The 7,091-nt window shown below is 49.1% G+C and overlaps 2 non-coding genes across 2 annotated transcripts; both read right to left on the reverse strand.

The window, feature by feature from the left end:
* Window positions 1–660: 660 nt before the first annotated feature.
* On the reverse strand, window positions 661–857 carry LOC119273773. Its single transcript, XR_005134969.1, has one exon. It is a non-coding gene; the product is annotated as a U2 spliceosomal RNA (small nuclear RNA).
* Window positions 858–5,715: 4,858 nt separating this feature from the next.
* LOC119273777 lies at window positions 5,716–5,910 on the reverse strand. The gene has a single exon (XR_005134973.1). It is a non-coding gene; the product is annotated as a U2 spliceosomal RNA (small nuclear RNA).
* Between the last annotated feature and the right edge of the window lie 1,181 nt (window positions 5,911–7,091).

Below are 7,091 nucleotides of genomic sequence, written 5' to 3' on the forward strand. Positions count from 1 at the left end.
ATGTTATAGAGCATGTGCATTAGAAACACGCTTACAAACATGTGTACCAACAGACTGGATGTTGCAATGTATTCAAGTAGATATAATTTCTCTTACTAATTGGTACGTACTTCTTGAGCCCTTTAACAGCCAAGGTATCTTTTTTTGTTTGTTGATTGTTTTTGAGATAGCTGACCACTCATTTCAAGTGGTAACAGCCAAGGTATCTTTTGATATGTTCATTCTGTGTTTCCTATGAGAAAATCTCTGGGTGGCTGGGATCGACTGCTGGCCTGCTTATCTCATTGACTTGTTAGTAGTGGTAGCACACTAGGTTTCCAGGAAGTGAATCAGGATGTAAGAATTTTATATGGTGAGGAACAAACTGACTATGGTGTGGCCTGTGGAGAACACTTTTATCATGGGCTACTGATTTCTAGCTTGTCATGTCGGTCCTGTTTCCAGCATTTTTTGGTGGGTATTGTGGAGAAGTAATTGGTGGCTGTGTTTCCTCCAACATCCAGACTGACAAGAAAAATCCCTGCAGATGATCTTATATTCACAGGAGTAGGAGATTAAAAGTCCCAAACGGCATCATTCAACTGGAATACTCGCCCTGAGACTGTAAACAGCCAGAGCCCACTGCAACTCAAAGGACCAAAGTTTAATTTGAAGATTTGGTTGGGATGCGCCTGCCCAGGCAATAGTGCAGCGCACTGGGCGACACCTAAGGGCCCCAATGGCAAGCCACTGTGGTGAGCCCTCCCTCACAAAAAATAAATTTAATATCGTTGTGAACACATGGCCCACATATCAGACATTAAACTGATAAGAACAGATACTACACTTGATCTTAGCCAAAAGGCCGAGAAAGGTATGAGTTGCAGCGTTGCTCTGCCCCTCTATTTGTAGCCTGCTCGCCCTCCCGTCCCCTCTTCGCTGGGCGAGGTGGTACTGAACGAGTCGCCTCTCGCGCGCGGCTGCGGAGCGCGGACGCTGCGCTGCGTGCCCCCCGACCCCGAGCCAGCCTCTTTGTCGTATGGGCCTCCAGCGAGACGGCCTTTCCGATGAAGCCTATATTATGGGCCTGAGTTTTTTTTTGCGGGTGGTTATGGGCCGGAGTTGCTCCATGCATGCTGGCTGAGGCGCTTCTTCTCTTTTGCGGGGGGATGCGCTTCTTGTACGTGGTATATAGATCAGCAGCGTAGCCACGTACGTACGGTGCACTTGTGAAGACGCCAACGTAGCATCATACTAGCATCGAAGCGTGTTAAGGCGGTGTTTAGCAAAAGCAACCTACAATGGCATTGGCACATTTTTGTGACACCCCAGAGAACATGAGTAATCTGATCTTTTCGAGAGAGACGCATATAGTGGAAGAGACAATTCAGTTCCCAAGCAAAATAAAATAGAGCCGGAATATCATGCATCCAATTTCCTAAACAAACAAACCATTTCAGCTGTGCAAAATTTCTTACATGCATGCATTTGGAACTTATACAAGAATGGAAAACTATCAACCAACTTGCAAGCAAATCATTCTAAAGATACCTGAGATAACTCATTTCATTTCGTCTGTAAAGGAGTTTACTAAGAATGTATATCGTCTCCGTCACAAATTACAGAGCCCCAATCTTGTCACAGTAAACCATAACAGCATGCCAAGCGCAAAGTCTTATCTTTTTAGCAAAGAGTTATTAAGTCTTCTCTTTTCATTTACTACTTGTCAGAACAAAATAACCAATTTCTTGTAATTGCAAGCTCAAATTAGTTCATAGAAAAGGTAAATATACTAACTTGTTATTTTCTGATGATTGCTTTTGAGAAACTACTCTTTTATTTCCAGATATTGGCTAGACCATGCCCACTGTGATACCAATGATCACATGTATACTTTATACCAACATCCACAAATTAAGCAAAATTCAAACTGGCTCCATCAAGAGCTTACGGTTTTCTTTTGATTCAAATCTACTTTGTGTCAGCGAGCAACATCAAAACGTTGAGCATCCTCGGCCGAGCATCATCATCAGACAAAGGACATACCAACGTCTGGCTTTGAACACCAACTAAAGTTCTTGGGATATTGGCGTTCCCTCTACTCAGCCTTAGATGTGAAGACCGAAAGATGGGGAGGCCATCGACCGGCGGGGCTGCAACATCATGGATAAAGGTGGTGTGGGAGCGTGTGGGGAGGCACGACTCAAGATTTGGATGAGGTGTGTGTGTGTGTGTGTGTGTGTGTGTGTGTGTGTGTGTGTGTGTGTGTGTGTGTGTGTGTGCCCTCGTTTGTTTGTTTTTCTGGTTTTTGCTTGATTTACGCGAGAGGAAAGAAAAAGCGGTCAACGGGGACGTATGACGACAAAAAAACGGTAGGAGATGGTCGTAGGCGGGAGTAAACCTTGGAGGCAAGGAAGCGAATGGGCAATTCCCATTTAATAGTGAAGATCCATGGTCGCATACACTCGATTTATAATAGTGGGAGGCGCATTGCGCGTGTAAGATCACTAACTTGACAAATTAATACGAGAAACCAAGATGTTATAGATATTTTAACATGGTCCCAAACTATTTTAGACACATCTATACTCTTTGATCCAAGGGTCATACGATCACTTATCTTATAAGAGGTAAGATTAGTAAACATGCATTTTTATTTCTATTTGTTAAGCCATCGATTAATAATATGGAAATATATTGCTAAGCACTCTCGCAATATTGAGTACCATGTTAAAATAAAATAAAATAATTAGGTACATAGTTTAACTTGTATACGTCAATATGTTTGCAATATTGATAAATTACTAATTTGACATGTGAATGTAATTCTACATACAACTTTAAACCATTGCATTTGTTTTCAATCAAAGTTTTGTCTCCATCCCGCCAGGGATACTCCTTCGCATGCCGGTTGTTTGATGCCATTGTCAGTAATTGGCTAATTTCATTCCAGTGATTATTATCAGCCGGATCGAGCTCCCTTTTGAGGACGAGATTGATTACAACGAGTTCGCACTCTTCTTCTCAGTTGAAGAAGCTCTAGAACCTGATTACTTGCTCAACCAGCTCAGACAGATGCCCAAATAGAAGTGGGTTGAGATGTGGTCAAAGCAAAAAAAAAAAACGTCTCTAGTAGTAACTACTAATTCCAGGAAGGATGATGCCGTGAACATGATTTGCCGGCAGGTGCGGCATAAAATCCCTGCAGTTAATCTTGCGATCCACGGGAGTAGGAGACTAAAAGTTTCAGACCGGTGGTGAGGATTTGGTGAATCGTGTACATATTATCATATCGACGGCGAAACTGACATCATTCATATGGTCCATGATGGAGCCATGGCTGTGCACCATGACACTGGATCCAGGAAGATGTACTAACACACTAACATTTGTTCCCCTTCCGTTTATTTTACAACACCGTGACCATTACCCCCTTTGAGGTCATATGATATAGCGAGAACATGTAGTTATGTTATAGAGCAAGCTTGCCTGGCAAAAGCATGTGCATTAGAAACATTTAGAGCATCTCCAGCCGCGCCCCCATCAAGACCCCCCAGGCGACTTTTTGACCGCCGGCGTCAAAAAATGGGCTCAGTCATGCCCCTAAGGGCCAAATGTTCGCCGGCTCGGGCCGAAATTGGCGCCGGCGGACCCAATCTGAACCCGGCACGCAGGGGGGGGGGGGCGCTCGGGGGCGCCGGGCGAATCATTTTTGGCGCGAAAGAGCCGCAGGCCCTCCTTGCCAGCGACTCGGCTCGCTTTTCGCCGCTTCATCATCCTCATCGCCTCGTTTCCCGCGGCGAATCAATGCCAAAGCTGTCGCGTGCTGCCGCGCCGGTCAGCCTCCGCCATTGATGCCTCACGGGCGGTGCAGTGAAGGCGTGATGACGCGCGTCCTCGCACATGCCACGCGTGCTCGCGCCGCCTCCGCCTATATAAGTCGACCTCAGCGCGCCGGTGGCACGCACAGAGTCTCCACCGCCGACGCACCCTCTCTCTCCTTCCCCCATCTCCCCTCGCCGTCCCATTTCAAAGAAATGGCCGAACGATTCCCAGGCGACGGCGCGGCGGCGAACGGCTTCGGCCGCCGCCACCTTCACGAGGACGAAACTCGGCTCCTCTTCGAGGCCGAGTACCCGGTCCCGCCGTACATGCGGGTGCCCGTGGCGTGGAGAATCAGCGCCGGCGGGGTCCCAGTGCCACCACCGCCCACCGGGGCGGCGCGTCGTGCGGAGATCGCGCGTATCCGCGCCTCTCTGCCGCGGGCGGCGAGGGAGGGGCCGCGCTACATCCCCGACAGCTCGCTCTGGGAGCCGTACTTCCGTCGCCGTCACGCCGAGCAACTCGAGGCCACCAACGGCGTCGTGCCCTCCGACAGGCTCAACTCCGAGGGGCGGCGCCGATGGTGGGGCGTGCCCGGCCGCACGCTGGAGGCCATCCTCGAGTACATCGAGGGCGGCAACACGCCGAGGCTGGAGTACCCCTCCCCCCCCCCTCGTCTTTTTCTCGTCGACGTGGGAGCTCATGGATGCCGAGGCGCATGGACCCGAGGTGTCCTTCTCCTCGTCCGGTCGGTCGACCGGCTCTCCCTGCCTCCGCCCCGTCAAGCCTCCGCCCCAGGACATGCCTGTCAGCCGGCGCACCCGCAGCTCCGGTATCTGCATCGCCGACTCCACCCCCGCTTCCGGGCGCCTCGTCCTCGTCGCGCCCAAGCCGGAGCCCAGTCCCCCCGGAGTACGAGGAGATAGCCCGACGCAGCTTTTTCGACGCGGACGCCCTACGGTGGGCGCGCGACGACTACCTCCGGACGGAGATGGCCCGGCAGACCCGGGCCCTGGAGGAGATCACCGCCCGCAAGCGTGGGCGCGAGGACGAGCACCGTGTCGTGATCCTCGACAGCGACGACGACGAGGACACCGCCGGACCGTCCAACCCGCCGCGCCAACCGGGGTAGGGTTGCAGCAGGGACGGCGGCCATGACGGCGGCGGCGGTGGCGGCGACTACACGCGGTTCTACAGCCTCCTCGGCATGTAGAACTGCAAGGGCGGCGGCCGGCGAGAAGCGGCGAGGTGAGCGAGACGGCGGGCGGGCCTAGTAGTGTGTTTTCTTCTTTTTGTAAAATACTTTAAATATGTATGAGCGGGCGTGTTTGCGCCGTGTTTGGTTGAATTTGGTTTGAAGTTGCCGAAATATGCATGAACTCGTCGTGTTTGTGCCGTTCAAAAAATTCCCGTGGACGCCGCGACTAGATGGCATCACACCCTCAGCGCGTGTTTTGCGCCGGTGCGCCCTCAAGGGACGGTTTTTAGCGCCTCCTGAGAGGCCAGCGGCTGGAGATGCTCTTACAGACATCGTGCACCAACAGACTGGATGCTGCAATGTATTTCAAGTAGATACGATTTCCTTGTACTAATTGATGATACTTCTTGAGGCCTTTAACAGACAAGGTATCTTTTCGGATGTTCATTGTATGTTTCTTGTGAGAATAATCCTCCGGGTATCCGGGATTGACAGCGAAGACTTGTGATTGTAAACAAAACAAGCTGAAAACTTACAATATATGTTCATATGGCTTTCACTTTGCAGATCAAAACATCTGAACTCCAGTTTCGATTTCTGTTTTGAATTCATAAAATTGTTCGATAAGGGCCCCGCGAAGATCTCCTGCAGAAGAACAAAAGCTAAGGACTCACATGCATATCTCTAGGGGACCAAAGTTTAATTTGAAGATTTGGTTGGGATGCGCCTGCCCAGGCAATAGTGCAGCGCACTGGGCGACACCTAAGGGCCCCAATGGCAAGCCACTGTGGTGAGCCCTTCCCACAAAAAATAAATTTAATATCATTGTAAACACATGGCCCACATATCAGATATTAAATTAATAAGAATAGATACTACACTTGATCTTAGCCAAAAGGCCGGTATGAGTTGCAGCGTTGCTCTGCCCCTCTATTTGTAGCCTGCTCGCCCTCCCGTCCCCTCTTCGCTGGGCGAGGTGGTACTGAACGAGTCGCCTCTCGCGCGCGGCTGCGGAGCGCGGACGCTGCGCTGCGTGCCCCCCTGACCGCGAGCCAGCCTCTTTTTTGCATGGGCCTCCAGCGAGACGGCCTTTCCCGATGAGGCCTGTATTATGGGCCTGAGTTGCTCTCGGCTCTTGGAGGCCGAGCGCTGCCGGACTGCTCCATGCATATATATGGCGGCGCTTCTTGTACGTGGGATAGGTCAGCAGCGTTGCCACGTACGTACGGTGCACAAGACGCCAACGTAGCATCACAAGCAACCTAATCTAATCTTTGTGTGACACCCCATAGAACGTGAGTAATCTAATCTTTTCGAGAGAGACACGTGTAGTGGAAGAGATAGTTCACTTCCCAAGCAAAAAAAAAAAAAAAAGACGGAATATCACGCATCCAATTCCTAGACAAACAAACCATTTCAGTTGTGCAAAATTTCTTACATGTATACATGAACTTATACAAGAATGGAAAAATATCAACCAAGTTGCAAGCAAATCATTCTAAAGGTACCTGACATAGCTCATTTCATTTCATTTGTAAAGGAGTTTACTGGGAAATATCAAATATATACCGCGTCCACATCACAAAATTACAGAGCCTCAATCCTGTCACAGTAAACCACCATAACAGCATGCCAAGCGCAAAGTCTTATCTTTTTATTCACTACTTGTTTGAACAAAATAACCAATTTCTTGTAATTACAAGCTCAAATTAGTTCGTAGAAAAGGTGAATATACTAACTTGTAAACTTGTTGTTTCTGATGCTTGTTTTTGAAAAAACTACTCTTTTATTTTCAGATACTGGCTAGACCATTCCCACTGTGATACCAATCATCACATGTATACTTTATACCGACATCCACATATTAAGCAAAATTCAAACCGGCTTCATCAAGAGCTTACTATTTTCTTTTGATTCAAATCTACTTTGTGTCAGCGAGCAACATCAAAACGTTGAGCATCCTCAGTCGAACATCATCAGACAAAGGACATACCAACATCTGGTTATGAACACCAACTAAAGTTCTTGGGATATTGGTGTCAAGGACATGTTCCCTCTGCTCAGCCTTAGATGAAGACCGAGACATGGGGAG

This window comes from Triticum dicoccoides, chromosome 3A, assembly GCF_002162155.2.
Source record: "Triticum dicoccoides isolate Atlit2015 ecotype Zavitan chromosome 3A, WEW_v2.0, whole genome shotgun sequence".
Lineage (NCBI taxonomy): Eukaryota > Viridiplantae > Streptophyta > Magnoliopsida > Poales > Poaceae > Triticum > Triticum dicoccoides.